The sequence below is a fragment of the Nannospalax galili genome, unplaced genomic scaffold, assembly GCF_000622305.1.
Source record: "Nannospalax galili isolate Female #2095 unplaced genomic scaffold, S.galili_v1.0 scaffold668, whole genome shotgun sequence".
Lineage (NCBI taxonomy): Eukaryota > Metazoa > Chordata > Mammalia > Rodentia > Spalacidae > Nannospalax > Nannospalax galili.
In genome coordinates, this window is record NW_008358090.1 from 483,155 (window position 1) to 498,851 (window position 15,697).

The 15,697-nt window shown below is 47.5% G+C and overlaps 1 pseudogene; it reads left to right on the plus strand.

The window, feature by feature from the left end:
* Nucleotides 1-4,405: 4,405 nt before the first annotated feature.
* LOC115068132 lies at nucleotides 4,406-4,500 on the plus strand (annotated as a pseudogene).
* Nucleotides 4,501-15,697: the final 11,197 nt, after the last annotated feature.

Sequence of the window (15,697 nt, forward strand, 5' to 3'; positions counted from 1 at the left end):
CAGCCACACCCTAACCCAGAAGTCTGGGGTCCAGGCTTGGGAGTGTAGAGTTCCCTTCCTGCTGTGATGTTAAGGCCCACTCCTGTTGTTACCAGCAGTGTTCTCAGGTCAAAGCCTGTGTGTCTCTATGTTCTATGACACATGGAAATCCAGCCTGCTCTAGTAGGGGTCTCTGCAGACAGTCACCCTCACATGTCCTTCTACTATGGGTCTATGCCAAGAGGTATTACTTCTTATGCTAACTCAACTGCTCGTAGGCAAGTGAGTGAGGTCCATGCTCCATACTCTTGGATTGTCAAGAGTGACTTCAGGAATGGCAATGGGCCTGTGCTAATCATCTGGCTTGTTTGCTTTTTTATTGAGCTTTTAAAATTTCATATGCTTCCAAAAAAGAAATACAAAGGATGGGTGTGGTGACACAGGCAGAGGCCGGTGGATCTCTGTGAGTTCAAGGCCAGCCTAGTCTCCATAGGGAATCCAGGCCAGCTAGGGCTACAGGGAGACCCTGTGCAAAAAAAAAAAAAAAAAGAAAAAAACCGAAGAGTAGATGGTAGAGGTCTGCCATGTTGCATGTGATCCAACCACAGCTTTGCAGGAATGTGTGCCCAGATGTCAGAGTAGCAGAACAGCCCCGTGAGCAGAGAGCTAGGCGTGTCAGCGTTAACTCAGCCTTTCCTAGGGAAGAAGAATTGGCATCTGTTCTCCCCTTACCACTTTGTCAAGTTTCCCAAACACCACGATTTTTCAGCTCCCTTTCTTCCTTGTTCGGTGTTCTCTGGTGTTTCAAGGCCAGCCTTAGCCCCATAGGGAATCCAGGCCAGGTAGGGCTAAAGGGGGCCCCTGTGCAAAAAAAAAAAAAATTCATGTGCTTGTTTGCTTTTTAACCTTCATCCTTCTGATGCTTCTGGCTAGTTCCTAGAGTATCTAATCAATGACTGGTCAGAAAAAGTCAAGCATTGATCTAGAACTTGCCCTCCCACAGCCTTTCCCCATGTCTGCCCTCCTCTATCACAACCATTTGGTGGCTGATATTATGAAAACTCATTTTACTTTCTTACCTGCTGCGTAGACACAGAACTTGTCTACTGTTTGACAACTGCAATGTGGAAATGCAGCTTGGGGAGGGGAACTGACTGTTCATGCTATGTGACCATATCAGAGTCCATGTGATGGTTATGTCATCTTTTCCTGTTTTACAAATGAAAGGTTTACTGGACACATCTAGTATCAAAAGATAATACCTGGCATTTGAGACCACCTTGTCTGGTGTACCCCCTTCAGGCTATGGGAGCTCTGTGACAGAATCTCCCATCTATGTGAGTTTTGAGGGTTTCCCAGTGCCACCAATGTACTGCTGTGCCTTCAGACTGCTTGACCTGTTGGCTTGCACCAGTCATTTCCAGAATTACCTAAAGCTGACAGGGGTAGGCAGCCCAGGAGAGGGGACTTCAGGTCATTGTGTATGCAAAGAAGTGACTATAACTGGCTCTGCCCATAGCCTGTCAGGTAACTTTAAGGTTGGTTGGACTCAGGTATCATCTTTGCTGAACCTTTGGGTCTTGTCTGCTTGGGTGGAACTGTGCTTTTGGCCCTTCCTGCAGAGGTCCTATCTGATACAGGCTCTGGTGAAGCACTAGGTCCACACAGAGACAGACATGTTATTTAAGACCATGGTGGCTAGGGACTGCTAGTCAGCAGGACAGATGAAGCCCCAAAGCTTTGCCCTGGTGGGGATCTGCTCTTACCTCTCTCTGCTTTCTGCCCTGGAACTCTGGCTCTGATCACTTACATCACCAGAGAAATCTCCATTTTCCACTTCTTATCAGGCAGCCAGTTATGGGCTCTTTTTTTTTTTTTTTTTTTTGGTCTTTTTTTGATGCAAGGTCTTCCTGTAGCCCCAGCTGTCCTGGAACTCACTATGTAGACCAGGCTGGCCTTGAACTCACAGAGATCCGCCTGCCTCTGCCTCCCAAGTGCTGGGATTAAAGGCGTGCACCACCACGCCCAGCTAGTTATGGGCTCTTAAAAGAAGTCAGTAGCCTGTGGTTACTCAGGACAGCTTCAGGCTAAAAGGCTGATTGACATATAAGGTCTTGAGGACTGGTCTTTACTTCATCTTCTTGTGTGCTTGTAACACATATGCCCTGGCAGTCAGCCTTGAGCTAAACACCCACCCACAGGGCCTCAGAGTTGAAAATGCCCCAGATCTACTGGTCCTGGAGCATGTGGAGGACCTGGCCTTTCTCATGTCCAGGATTTGGTGTCCTGGTACACACTGTGTGGGTGGAAGGGACTCCACACCAGGACCTCTCAGCCTCCTTGCTATGATCTGCTCAGGACCATCACCTCATTTCAATGACTGATAGGGGTTCATCTGCCACTTCCTGAAGCTGAAGCAAGGCAGATGGAGTGGGATGCCTTGAAAAACTTATGGAACAACCAGTGGAGAGGATTGGGAACTTGTCCAAGTTGTCAGGGAGGGGAGGGTCTCCTTGACCAATGACACAGCCAGAGCCTTCCTGTGGCTCAGTCATTGGTCGCAGGGAAGCCTCAAGCAATGACTCAACATACAGCAAAATAGACAGCTGAGGTTGCAAGGCCCTCTGTGAGAATCTGCATAGGACATTTTTAGCTGTGCAGTTCACCTGGGCACATTCATGGACACAGCTCCTCCCAGCACAAGAGCATACAGGATAAATGGCACAATTCTAACACAAGGCAGAGATCATAAATTGAATGGTAAACCAAGGAAAGAATGGAATGTGCTCTGATACAATGATACCAGTCTTTTTCATGCCTTAAGTCTAGACCCAGAGTCAGCCTCTGAGGAGCCCAGGGCCGATTCATTTCTTGTCCTGGCCGGACACGGTCTATCTGGGAAGGCTCAGTGCCCAGCTCAAGTCAGAGGTTTTTTTCCACTGCATCCTATGGGCTCCCTCTGGCTCATTTTGCCTGGGCGGCAGGTTCTACGCTGATCCCTGACTTTGCCAGCCCTACCTCGGCGCCCTGAAGCACCTTGCACTGCACAGCTGGGCCGGAGGACGTTCACCAGAGAAAGGCAAGAATACGCTCAGGAGTCTGAGCTGCAGAGAAGAGCAGCAAACCAGGAGCAGGCAGTGTACCGGAGGTGACCGCCCTGCAGGGATGGCCCACGCGGACGCTACGCCCATCACCAGCCAGTCCTCGGAGGGAGGCTCCCACCAGGGCTCGGGACGCGCTCTTGGGCCCCGAGATCCCTAGTCCTGGTCCTCCAGAAGGACAAAGTGAGTCCGGCGGGTAAGCGCTGCCCGACCACAGACATGTAGCAGGGTAACACACTCCCTACGGTTTAGACTAGGAACCTGATCGAAAACCACCGTTTACTTCCGCCTTGGGCAACCGCCTGTGTCGCGAAACCGGAAAGGGCGTGGCTCTCAGAGGGCCTCCATCTTAGAACCGGGTAATGGGGCGCACTCGGCGACCATATTGAAGACGGGCATATACTGGTTCCTATCCGCTTAGCAATAACTGATTGCTTTTTATGGGACGCCGTGCTGTGGCCCAGAGTCATTTGCATTTCAGTAAGTTGTCTTCATTCTCAAAACTGTCAAAACATTTCGAAGATAAGGAAGGCCTGTGGAAGTGGACAGCCAGGAGGGACGCCCAGTACCCTTATGTAGCCCGTGTCCAGTCCGTCCGGTACCTGTAGGTGTGGGAAAACAGCATATCTCTCCCTGTTTGTGATGATCTGGCGCTTGTGGTTCGGCGTCAGAGCGCGCTTGAGGCAGGGGAGAGGCTGAAGCCAGGATCACATTTGCCTGCTCTGAATTTCTTAAAGATCAGATAAACAACTTAGCTGGTGTTGGCAGTGAGGGATTTAAGGAGTGATTCAGCTCTGCTGGACCTTGGTCCAAAACAATGGCCTCCCTTGACTTTTGTTTAATGTAAAGAAAGACTTTGAAATGACCAGCCTGCTATTGGCTTTGTTTCAGCTTTCCTCAGTTCTATCTATAAATTAGCCTCCTCTTCCCAGCTCACCGAAGCACTCTTTTTTTTAAACAGAATAAGGTGTTACCTGAATCCAGACTGAAAAAATAAAGCTAAGTAAGATCTTTGATCTAAATGTGCTGTAGTTTCGTTTCCGACTCAAGGATACCCATGTAGTGGTGGACATTAATGTTGCCATGACTGTGGGTTCCCAGCTAGATTTACCATTCACCAGCTCGATGACATGATGCACTCTCTGAGCTTCCATCTGTTCATCTGAGAATGGGGGCATAGGCCATCCAGAGGAGTAACTGAGGTACTGTGTGAAGAGCTTTTATGGTGCCTGAAGGGTGGGCATCATTAACAAGGACAATATTAATAGGGCTTGGGAGATGGCTCAGTGGGAAAAGTGCTGACTTGCACAAGCATGAGGACCTGAGTTTGATCCCAAGCAACTGTGTTAAAAAAGAGTATAGTATAGCATGGCCCCTGCACAAGGATGACACGCAAATTCGTGAAGCATTCCATATTTTTTGACTATGTAAAATAAATCATTCCTGTGTATAAAGCCAAAAAAAAAAAAAAAAAGACTGTAGTGGGGGGCGCTCATAATCTTAGTGCGGGGTGCGGGCGTGTGCGTGGGTGTGTGTGGGGGTGTGTGTGTGTGTGTGTGTGAGAGAGAGGGAGAGAGAGAGAGAGACAGAGACAGAGACAGACAGAGACAGACAGAGACAGACAGACAGCTCCCTGGAGCTCATTGGCTAACTATTCTAACCTAATCAGGGAGTCTCAGGTCCTAGTAACAGACTCTGTCTCCAAAACCAAAGTAGGTGGCTCCAGAGGAACAATACTCAAGGATGGTCCATGGCCTATACAAACACACACACACACACACAGAGGCATGTACACCTGCACACAGGTCTTAGTACCTGCTTGGAGGGACACTGTGAAGGCTGGAGGTCCTCTGAACCTCTGTGGCCATGAGAGTAGAGCAAGGAGAAACAGAATGAGGGGCAGGTTCTGGGGGCTACTCAGCCTCAGGTATGCCTGAGGTATGCCTGGTAGTAAAGCTACCAGCCTATATCACAGGCCTCCCTGCTTCCAGATTGAAGCCTTTGTGGGTATGAGGTCCCTGTGACAAAATACAATTAGTGGGGCTGGAGATATGTCTCAGCAGTTAAGAGCACTCTGCTCTTGCAGAGAACCTGGGTTCAGTTGCTAGCATCTATATGGCAGCTCACAACCGTTCTAAAGGGAGCCGATGCCCTCTTCTAGGCTGTGTAGGCATGAGGCATACACAACAGTATACATGTACGCAGGACAAACAGTCATACACATAAAAATTATCACTTTAATATGAGGAAAGATTTGTTTTGGCTCATGGGTTCAGAGGTTTCAGTCTGTAGTTACATGTGCCATTGCTGTCAGCTTGTGTTGAGGCAGAACATCATGGGGAACACATGGCAGAACAAAGCTGCTTATATTATGGTTTCCAGGAAGAAGAGAGAGTTGAGACTAAGTGCCCTGGGACAAGATAGATCCTTCAAAGATGTATCTCCAATGACCCACTTCCTCTAATGAGGTCCTACTTCCTAGTTTCTTCCACTTCCCAAGAATGCCACCATTATGAATCCAACAGTGCACTGAGGGGTCAGTACCTTTAAAAGTCAATCACTCCTCAAAAAGCCGTATTTCTGGATATTGCATTGGGGATCATACCTTCAATATCTGAGCCTTTCTTGGGGATATTTCATGTCCAAATTTTAAACATCTTAGGTCTGTTGCAAAGCGGGCAACATCTTAAGGTTGGTCAGATCCTCAACCCCCTCTACCTGGGATCCCTATCCCCCACCTGTCCCAGAGCAGGTACAGAAAAGAATGATCAGATATATCATGACATTGGGGGTAGTAGTCACACATGAAGACAGCTCATAGATCAGCACATGGGGGAATTTCCAGCCAAGGAGAAAAGTGAAAGCAACCTTGAAACATCACAGGTAAAGTTCCCAAGGAGATATATGAGGCAAGAGCATCCAAGAAACATAAAATGGTCCATTTAAAAAAAGAAGTACCACCTTAATGTGGAAAATGTTATCATGGGAATAAAACTCCCATTGATGCGTTAAAGAAGAGTGGATGAGTAAATCCAAAGACAGAACTGACATGGAAGAGATAGACCACTTGGAGGAGATGCTCACCACTGGCAAGATGCCCACAGATATAGAAAGGGCACAAGGGTCTAGGGGTGGAAGGGACATGGAAGAGCAAGAGTGAGGTGCTAATGCATGATGTGAAGAGACACAAGAGTGATCTGGAAAAGCTATGCAAAGACCAAGTCAAACCCTGCCCTTCCCTCCATCAGACCCATCAAAGGTGAAGATCAAGTCCCAGGGAGGCACATAGAGAAGAAAGTTTCCTAAACCAAGAAGTATATACAGAATGGAGACACACACAGTTCTACCACTGAGAGTGACAGTGACTACTGCATGGACTGTTCTATCCCCAGGTGCACTCGTCAGCCTGTATACCCTAGTCACCACAGGGCTGCTTTGGGCCACTGATTGCAGAGGCAAGGAGGCCACTTATCACCCTGTTGCATAAGAGGGGAAGCCGGAGTGGACGCCCAACCATGGGTGCTGGCAGAACCATGGGTGCTGGCAGTACCCAGGGGACACCCTGTTGTATGCACCTTCTGTCCCTGACAGACACCGGGGTCTGGTGATTAAATCTCCTTGATGGCTCTCCCAGGTTCTGTGTGCTGCTGCACTCACTAGCGCCACTAGGTGGAACCATAGGCCCATAGGATCAGTTCAGTACTCTCAGTTTTGGAAGGGTCTAGAGGCACTGTCCTGTGGGCCCAAGCCTCACTCTCAAAGTCTGGTCCTTGGAGCCCCTTCACAATCCTGACATGTGGGTGATTTTGATGGGTATTCCTTCTATTAGATATTAGAAGAGGGAATGTTATAAAAATGTCTGCCTTTGAAAATTTCCACTTGAAAACAGCAACAGAAACCTGTGGCCAGGAACATACTACGTTCTAATGAAAGGATTCCCTGAGAAGGGAGGCATGCTTGGTTTATGTAGAACATGGCTTCTGAAACATTAAATCAACATTCTCAGGGACAGATGATCTGGAAAAGCTATGCAAAGACCAAGTCAAACCCTGCCCACTCGTTCTTTGTGGTTCCTGTAAGGTCTCTGGGATAACAGGGTACCTCTGGACTCTGAGAGCCACAATCCTTACTCCTGTAGCCAGAGGCCCTTCCTGCAGGCCAGGAGACAAGACATGTTTGTCACTTTTTCTTTTTTTCTTTGTTTATTTGTTTGTTTTGAGACAGGGAACTCACAGATTAGGCCAGCCTCAGAGATCCACCTGCCTCTGCTTCCTGAGTGCTAGAATTAAAGGTATGTGCCACCATGCCTGGCCTTTAAGATTTTTTTTAAAAGTTTTTTTTTGTTGTTGTTATTGTCTTTAATTTAGCCTATGTGAGTTTATGTGCACCATGTGCATGCAGGTGCCAGAGGAGAAGAGTACGTTGGATCATTTGGAGCTGAAGTTACAGGTGGTTGTAAGCTGCCTTATGTGGGTGCTGAGAACCAAACTTGGGTCCTCTGGAAGAGCAGCAAGAGCTCTGAGCCACTGATTCACCTCTCCAGTCCAATTTCCTGATCCTCTTGGTTGAAGATGGGAGGGTCAGGCATAACTAAATGGTGAGATGAGCTTAGGAAACCCTGTTTCTAATTGTCTTTGCTCTCAGAATGAGCAAGCATGTTTACCTTTCCATCTTCTAGGTGTCACCATGCCCAGAACCCCCTAGAGACACCTGCAGGCAGGGGCCCAGGTGGAACCTATGTCCCTGGCTCTCAGGATTTAACCAGCCCACCACAAGGGCCAGTCTCTACCTTCTGGGATCTGGAAAGGCTAATTATAGTGAACCTTGCTACCTGAGAAAGAATTTGTAGCTGGGAGTGGCAAGGCCTTGGGTTCTACTTCTGGCACCAAAAATTTAATAGTGCTTTTTTCTTTTTCTGCACCAGGGGTTGAACTCAGGGCCTTGCTCATGCTGGGCAGCTGTCTACCACTAAAGTGAAGTTAAAGCTCTATACTTTAATTTTTTTATTTTATTTTTATATGTGTATTTTGCCTGCATGTATGTAAGTGTACCCTGTGTGTAAAATGCCCACAGAGGCCAGAAGAGGGCAAAGGATTCCCTGGAACTGGAGTTACAGGTGGTTATTACCCACTGTGAGGGTACTGGGAATCAAACACAGGTCCTCTGCAAGAGTAGCACTCTTACTGCTGAGCCATCTTTCCAAGCCCATGGACCAATATTTTTAAAATAGCATTTGGTGGGGCTGGAGAGATGGCTCAGCAGTTAAGAGCACTGACTGCTCTTGCAGAGGACCTGGGTTCGATTCTCAGCACCCACATGGCGGCTATGAACCGTCCTTAACTCTTCTGACCTCCGTGGCATTGCACAACATGGGTGCACCCACATACATGCAGGCCATACACTTGTACACATAAAATAAAAATAAATAATTTAAAAAAAATAGCATTTGGTTTACAGAAAAATTGGGTCACCAGTACAGAGTTCTAAGCATTGCTCTCCCCTACCCCCTGCTGGGACATCCCATACAGTGAGCTGACCCTGCCTCTGAGCATCTTCATGAGTTCTGTGGGTTCCTCATCATTCCCCTCAGTGTTTACCCAGTGTCCTTCCTCCACCCCAGCATCCCACCAGAACACCTCAGCTGTCTTCTCTCAAACTCAGCAGGGCTTCTCTTGATGATCTCTGACAGTTTTCAGGAAATTCCCAGTGGGATTTGTCAGGATTCAAAAGCCCCTTGCCCTCCCTCCACTCAGAGGAAAGGCTCTTTCATATCTTGACTCTAGAGGGGAGAGGAAGAGGAAGGAGAGCCTCCCAGGGCAGAGCAGCTCCAGACGGACTAGCAACTAAGTAGGGTGGAAGGAGGAGGAGGGGTTCCTGGTATTCCCTGGAACTGGGAGCACTAGGAGGGATACAAAAAGCTATTCTGTACCACCCAGTCTAAGTCTCCTTTACTGTGAGTGGAGCAGGAGGCCAGATGGCTCCTCAACACTAGGTGGCCTGAGACTCCTCCTGTCACTGTCCCAAGGGAGCAGAGTCCCAGCTGAGGTATGGGAAGGTGTGCTCAACATTGTGCTCCAGGGAAGAGTGTCCTTTCCCTACCACACCTGTTCCTCATTCTTTGGTCCAGCTGGCAGACCAGCTGTCAGGTCTGCCTAAGTCTGCCTGTGCTGGGCTATGGCACACAGGAACAAAACTGCTAGAGTCCTGGGCTATCCAGAGCATCATGTCCTGGGACAGTAGCCTCATTTGATCTATGACCCAGTGGTCTTTTCCTTTTTTCTTTCTTTCTTTCTTTCTTTCTTTCTTTCTTTCTTTCTTTCTTTCTTTCTTTCTTTCTTTCTTTCTTTCTTTTCTTTCCTTCCTTCCTTCCTTCCTTCCTCCCTCCCTCCCTCCCTCCCTCCCTTCCTTCTTTCTTCCTTTCTCCTCTCTTCCTCCCTTTCTTCCTTCTTCTCTTCTAATAATTTTTGACTTTGCAGCCGAGGTTGACCTTGAACTTGCTATTCTCTGGCCAAAACTCTTGTGTGCTAGAATTACAGCTGTGCACTACTACCCCAGGCCCTGACTCACTTCTGCTTCCATATAGGAACTGTGGCTCTTAGATCTGAGACTCTGACTGATTAGAAGAAAAAGTCTCTATAGCAGTAATGGCATGTCATCATCATCATCATCATCTAAAGAGATGTAACTCATAGAAGGCCCCACAGTTTGTCTGTCACAAAGTCAGAGCAGAAAAAAACACCAAGTAGTTATAAGTAATCCTATTATATTCTTGTATTTTTAAAGACCAGAAAGGATTCAATTAGACATAATTTCTCAAATGGGTCATACAATTCCTGCAGAGGTCGGAAGAGGGTGTTGGATTTCCCCGGAGCTGGAGTTACAGACAGTTGTTAGCTGTCATGTGGGTGCTGGGAATCAAACCTGGGTCCTCTGCAAGAACAGCCAATGCTCTTAACCCCTGAGCCACCTCTCCAGCCCCTGGTCTTGATTATATTTTTGATGGTGCTGGGAGATTGAACTTTGGGTCTTGGGCATGCTAAATAACTGCTCTGTCACTGAGATTTGTTCTTCCTTCCTCCTTCCCTTCCTTCCTTCTTTCTTCCCTCCCTCCCTTCCTTCCTTCCTTCTTTCCTCCCTCCCTCCCTCCTTCCCTCCCTCCCTTTCTTCCTTCTCAAATGAATATTTTCCTGAGATCAGTATAGGTTTAGGTGACATTGTGAGGAACAACACAAGATAGCCCAGTGTCCTCTACCCAGTGTCTCCCTGAGGGGATACCCTGCAGAACTCCAAGCAAAATCAGACCTGGTGGCTACAAGCCACCCTTCTGTTCCTATATATGGATGTCTGCAATGTGAACACTTGCCTCATGTCAGTCCCCATTGACACCCCCCCCTCAGTTGGATCCTGGAGATTGAACTTGTATTTGATAATTTTTTTATACATGAAAATCAGAGAAGTTGCTGGGCATGGTGGGACACATCTATGATTCTAGCACTTGGGAGGCTGAGGCAGGAGAATTCTGAGTCTGAGACTGGCCTCTGCTGCTTACTAAGACCCTGTCTCAAAAAACAAACAAAAAACAAAACAAACGAACAAACAAAAAACAGGTCTAGAAGGATGACGCAGCAGGTAAAGTAACTTGCTGTACCTCTGACAACCCAAGTTAAATCCCTGGGACCCTCACAGTAGGAGAGAACTGACTCCCATAAGTCTTCCTCTGACTTCCACATGTGCACTGTGGCACGTGCATACCCATACACATAAACACCCACATGCATACACATAAATAATGTAGGAGTTGGAGAGTTGACTCAGTGATTAAGAGCACTGGCTGTTCTTACAGAGGACCAGGATTTGATTCCCAGCATCCATATGGCAACTGACAACCATCTGTAACTCCAGTTTCAGGGGAATCTGACACTGTCTCTGAGGGCATTGCATGACAGGTACTCTTACAAACGTACGGGCAATACACGCATACACATAAAATAAAAATAATGTAAAACTAAAATACCAAAACAGCTGGGTGTGGTGGCACACGCTTTAATCCCAGCACTTGGAAGGCAGAGGCAGGTGGATCTCTGAGTTCAAGGCCAGCCCTACTACATAGTGAGTTCCAGGACAGCTGGGGCTACAGGGAGACCCTGCCTCAAAGAAAAAAAAGACAAAAAAATAAATATAGCAAAACAAACAAGGGGCAAGGAATATGTCTCTGCTGCCAGGACTGAAATCTGAGTTTGAAACCCAGGACTCAAGTTTGAAACCCAGGACTCACATTGTAGAAAGAGAGAACTGACCGCTGAAAGTTGCCCTCTGATCTCAGTGCACATGCCATGACACACACACATCCCCTACACACACACACACACACACACACACACACACACACACACACACAATAAATGTAATAAACAAATAAAAATCAGGATGTGGTGTCACATACATGTAATGCTATCACTTGGGAGGTGGAAGCAGGAGAATCATCAAGGTCATCTTTGGATATATATCAAGGTAGAGGCTAGCCTAGGCTACATGAGATTCTTAACAAAAACAAAAACAAAAACAAAACAGGTGTGGTAGCACATGCCTTTAGTGCTAGCACTCAGGAGGCAGAGGCAGGCTGATCTCTGTGAGATCAAGGCCAGCCTGTTCTACATAGTGAGATCTAGGCCAGCCAAGGCTACATAATGTGACACCTGCCCTCTGCTACTGAAAACCTGTCCTGCCTTTGGATGTGAGCTGTGGTTGTATCTTCCAGTGGGACACCCATACTGGCCACAGTCTCTGGCAGAGCATCAAGGGTTAGAGTGGAGGAAATGGGTCAGGGGTCAAGACACAATGCCTGTGGTATGTGGCCTCAGGAATTCCTGCAGTCCCTGCTGGGCTGGGGTCTCATCTCAGGGAGGCAGAGCCTCTGCTTTGGCAAGGGGTTCCCTGGTCTTCATGACTGGGATTCGGGTTTCCTCCTGGCCTCTCTGCCTAGGCCTCAATCCTTGATAGCTTCACACTCCATCTAGGGGAACCCCTGCCTGTATAGCCTGCTTGTCCCCAAGGGACCATCTCCAGGCCTTTTTGAAAGGCTTTACTCTGGTGAGGGGCGGCTCCTTGGGGTCTTGTCTCAGCTGTGGAGGGCTGTTTTTACCTGTTTTAGACCTCTCCAGGCCTTTTTGAAAGGCTTTACTCTGGTGAGGAGCGGCTCCTTGGGGTCTTGTCTCAGCTGTGGAGGGCTGTTTTTACCTGTTTTACCGCTCAGGGCTCCATGCAGGTACAGTTTGGAGGATCTGGATTCTGTCGTTAAAGCTCAAAGCCACCTGTGAAGATGGAGGAAGACATGGGCTGAGAGGGGCCAGCTCCTGCTGGCGAATGATGCAAGTGTGTTGGTGAATAGAGAAGGGTAACCAGGAGGAGAGAGGACAGGGGCTGGAGGACTGGAGTCCCCTATCCCTTCCTCATCTGGGCCTCACTCCCATTTGCTGTAAGAGAGATGTGGTGGAGGAAGTCTGTGTCTACTAGAAAACATAGGTTTTGTTTCATTCCTTCATTGACATCCTTAGAGTGCTGATGGAGTCTGCTGGCTTTTAACAGACTTTATTAATCATCTCTGATTCCTCTGTCCCTTAGACACGGGCTGATTGATAGTTGTATGCTCCTCTAGTGAGGCCCTGGTTAGCCTGGCAGGATGTGGCCATGTATTTCTAGCTCCTTTGGTGAGGGCTTTTTTCAGCCCTTCTTTTTGGCAGGCTCCTGTCTTCCTGCAGACCACCAGGCTGGCTGCAACCCCGACGCCACCACCTCCCAGCTGAGGTTTCCTCTAGCATCGAAAGCAAGAAAGAACCAGCCCTGCTCTTTAGGAATTGAACTTTCATGGTTTGTCTTTTAAAAATCAAACCAAATGCTTTACTGAACAGTCTGGATCCTGTCAGCTGTGAATGAACAGCCAGACCTTCCTGTGACAACCCCCAACACCCACCCTCTTCCCTCCCCAGCAGTGCAGACATAGGCTACCTCACTGCCCTGGAGCAGAGAGCTCTGGGTAAGAAACAGACAATAAAGAAAAGCAAGGTGCCTACTGACAATGTGCCACAAGCCTGTAGTGCCAAGGGGCTGAGTATACTGATAAGGTTTGGGGGATGGCTTGATAGAGCCAGACTACCCCACTTGTGCTATTACCTCTCAGCTATATGGCTTGACCACCCTGTGCCCTGATTTCCTCACTTGTAAACTGAGGTCGGTGGGGACAGGGGCTGGAGAACTCTAGTCCCCTGCCCCTTCCCCATCTGGGCCTCACTCCCACTTGCTGTAAGAGAGATGTGTAAAGATTAAATAAATCAGGGACTGGAGAGATGGTTCAGCCATCACTGCTCTTGCAGAGGACCCAGGTTCAGTTCCCAGAACCCATGTGGCAGCTCTATATAATTCCAGTTCCAGGAGGTCTGATGCCCTCTTCTGGCCACTGTGGGCATTGCACACACACGATACACCTACCATACATATTAAAAAAAAATGAAATAAAATCAATTCAGGGAAAGGCTTAGGTGTCAGCCACAGACAACTGTTGTGACAGTAATACTGGAGATTCTGGCAGTGGTGGTGATGGTGTTGATGGTGAAGACTGTGGTGGTTGAGATGATGATGGTGTCTGTGATGATGGGTAATGGGGATGGCAGTAGCAGTGATTATGGTGATGATGATGGTAATGATGGTGATGATGGTAGTGGTGATGACGACAACTAGTGTCAGTGTTGATGATGGTGATAATGATTGTATATATCAATGGTGATGGGCAATGGTGATGATGATGGTAGTAGTACAGTTGTGGTGATGATGGGGTCAATAGTGATGATGGAGATAATGACAATAGTGATTGTGATAGTTAATCTTCATTGTCAACATGACTGGATTTGGAATCACCTAGGATACACACCCCTGAGAATGTCTATGAGAGTCTTTCTAGAGAGGATAACTGAATAGGGAAGGCCTACTTTGAATGTGGGCAGGACCGTCCCATGGGCTATGCCCCAAACTGAATAGAAAAAGGAAATCAGGTGAGCACCCACATTTGTCTCTGCTATGCTTCCTGATCTGTCCAGGTGTGAATGAGCAGCCTCACACTCCTGCTGCCATCCTTCCCTACCATGATGGACTATATCTTCTTAGATGTTTATTTTTTATTTATTTATTTATTTATTTATTTTATTTATTTATTATTTTTGGTCTTTTTGAGACAGGGTCTCCCTGTAGCCCCAGCTGGCCTGGAACTCACTGTGTAGATCAGGCTGGCCTTGAACTCACAGAGATCCGCCTGCCTCTGCCTCCCAAGTGCTGGGACTACAGGCGTGCACCGCCAAGCCTGGCTATTGTCTATTTATTTATTATTTTTATTTTATGTGTATGAGTCTATTGCCTACACCCATGTCATGCAGTGCCCATGGAGGTCAGAAGAGGGCATCAGATCTTTTGGAACTGGAGTTACAGACGGTTGTTAGCTGCCATATAGGTGCTGGGAATGGAACCTGGGTCCTCTACAAGAACAGTCAGTGCTCTTAACCACTGAGCCATCTCTCCAGCCCCAACTATATCCTCTTAAACCATGAATCAAAGTGAATCTCCCCTCACTTAAGTGGGGTTTTTTTTGGTCAGGCATTTGATCATAAAGAAGACACACAGTGGTAATAATGATGTTGATGATGGTGGTAGTGGAGACAAAAACTATGAATGAGCCTCACTATCTTGGGACTACCAGTAGCTGCTAGGATATGGCCCGGACCTTGGGACATGTGACTGTAACATAGCAACAGGTTAACATTTTCATTCATTTCCTTAGATTTCCCTTAAAATAGACAACAGATGCCTGGGGTGCAGGGAATGTAGCTTAGTGGTAGTGTGTGTGCACAAGGTCATATGTTCTATCCCCAGCACTAAGATAGAGAGAGGGAGAGAGAGAAAAAGAGAGACAGACACAGACACAGAGAGCAGAACCCTGGTCTTCTGTAAGAGCAGCCTGTGCTTTACCCACAGGCTGGTAAAGTGGCTCAGCTGGTAAAGCAAATCATCACTAAGCCTGATAACCTGAGTTTGGGCCCTGGGAGCCACATCGTAGAAGGAGAGAACTGACTTCTGCATGTTGTCTTTGGACCTCCACATGTGTACACATCCTCAACCCCACCTCCAGAAGATAAATGCATGTAATTTTCATTTTTAAAGGATTTTTAAAAAGAAAGAACCCTTACTTACATCCTTAACACAGAGGCTGTGCCAGAAAGCAGAATCTCAGGGTTATATCATCCAACTTCCTCCTTCAGAGAAGGAAGGTGCAGTTGGGATGGGTGGGTGGGTACATTTGGATGTTAGTGGGGCTCCATCTTGACTCAGACCCAATCTTCAGAGAAGTTTGGAGGCCAAGAGGGGGCCAGAATGGGTCTCCATGATATTAGAGAACTTGGGGTTTCCTTTTGAGTTCCTAGTCTTGTTATAAAAGAATATTAAAATGAACTCAGAAGGAAGCTCAAAGACCATTTTATTAGTTTGGGAGAAAAACAGCAGGGGGGCAGGCTGTAAATCTTGGCAGCTACCAAGACAAGGATAGATAAAAGGAAGAGAGAAAGTCATTCTTTTAG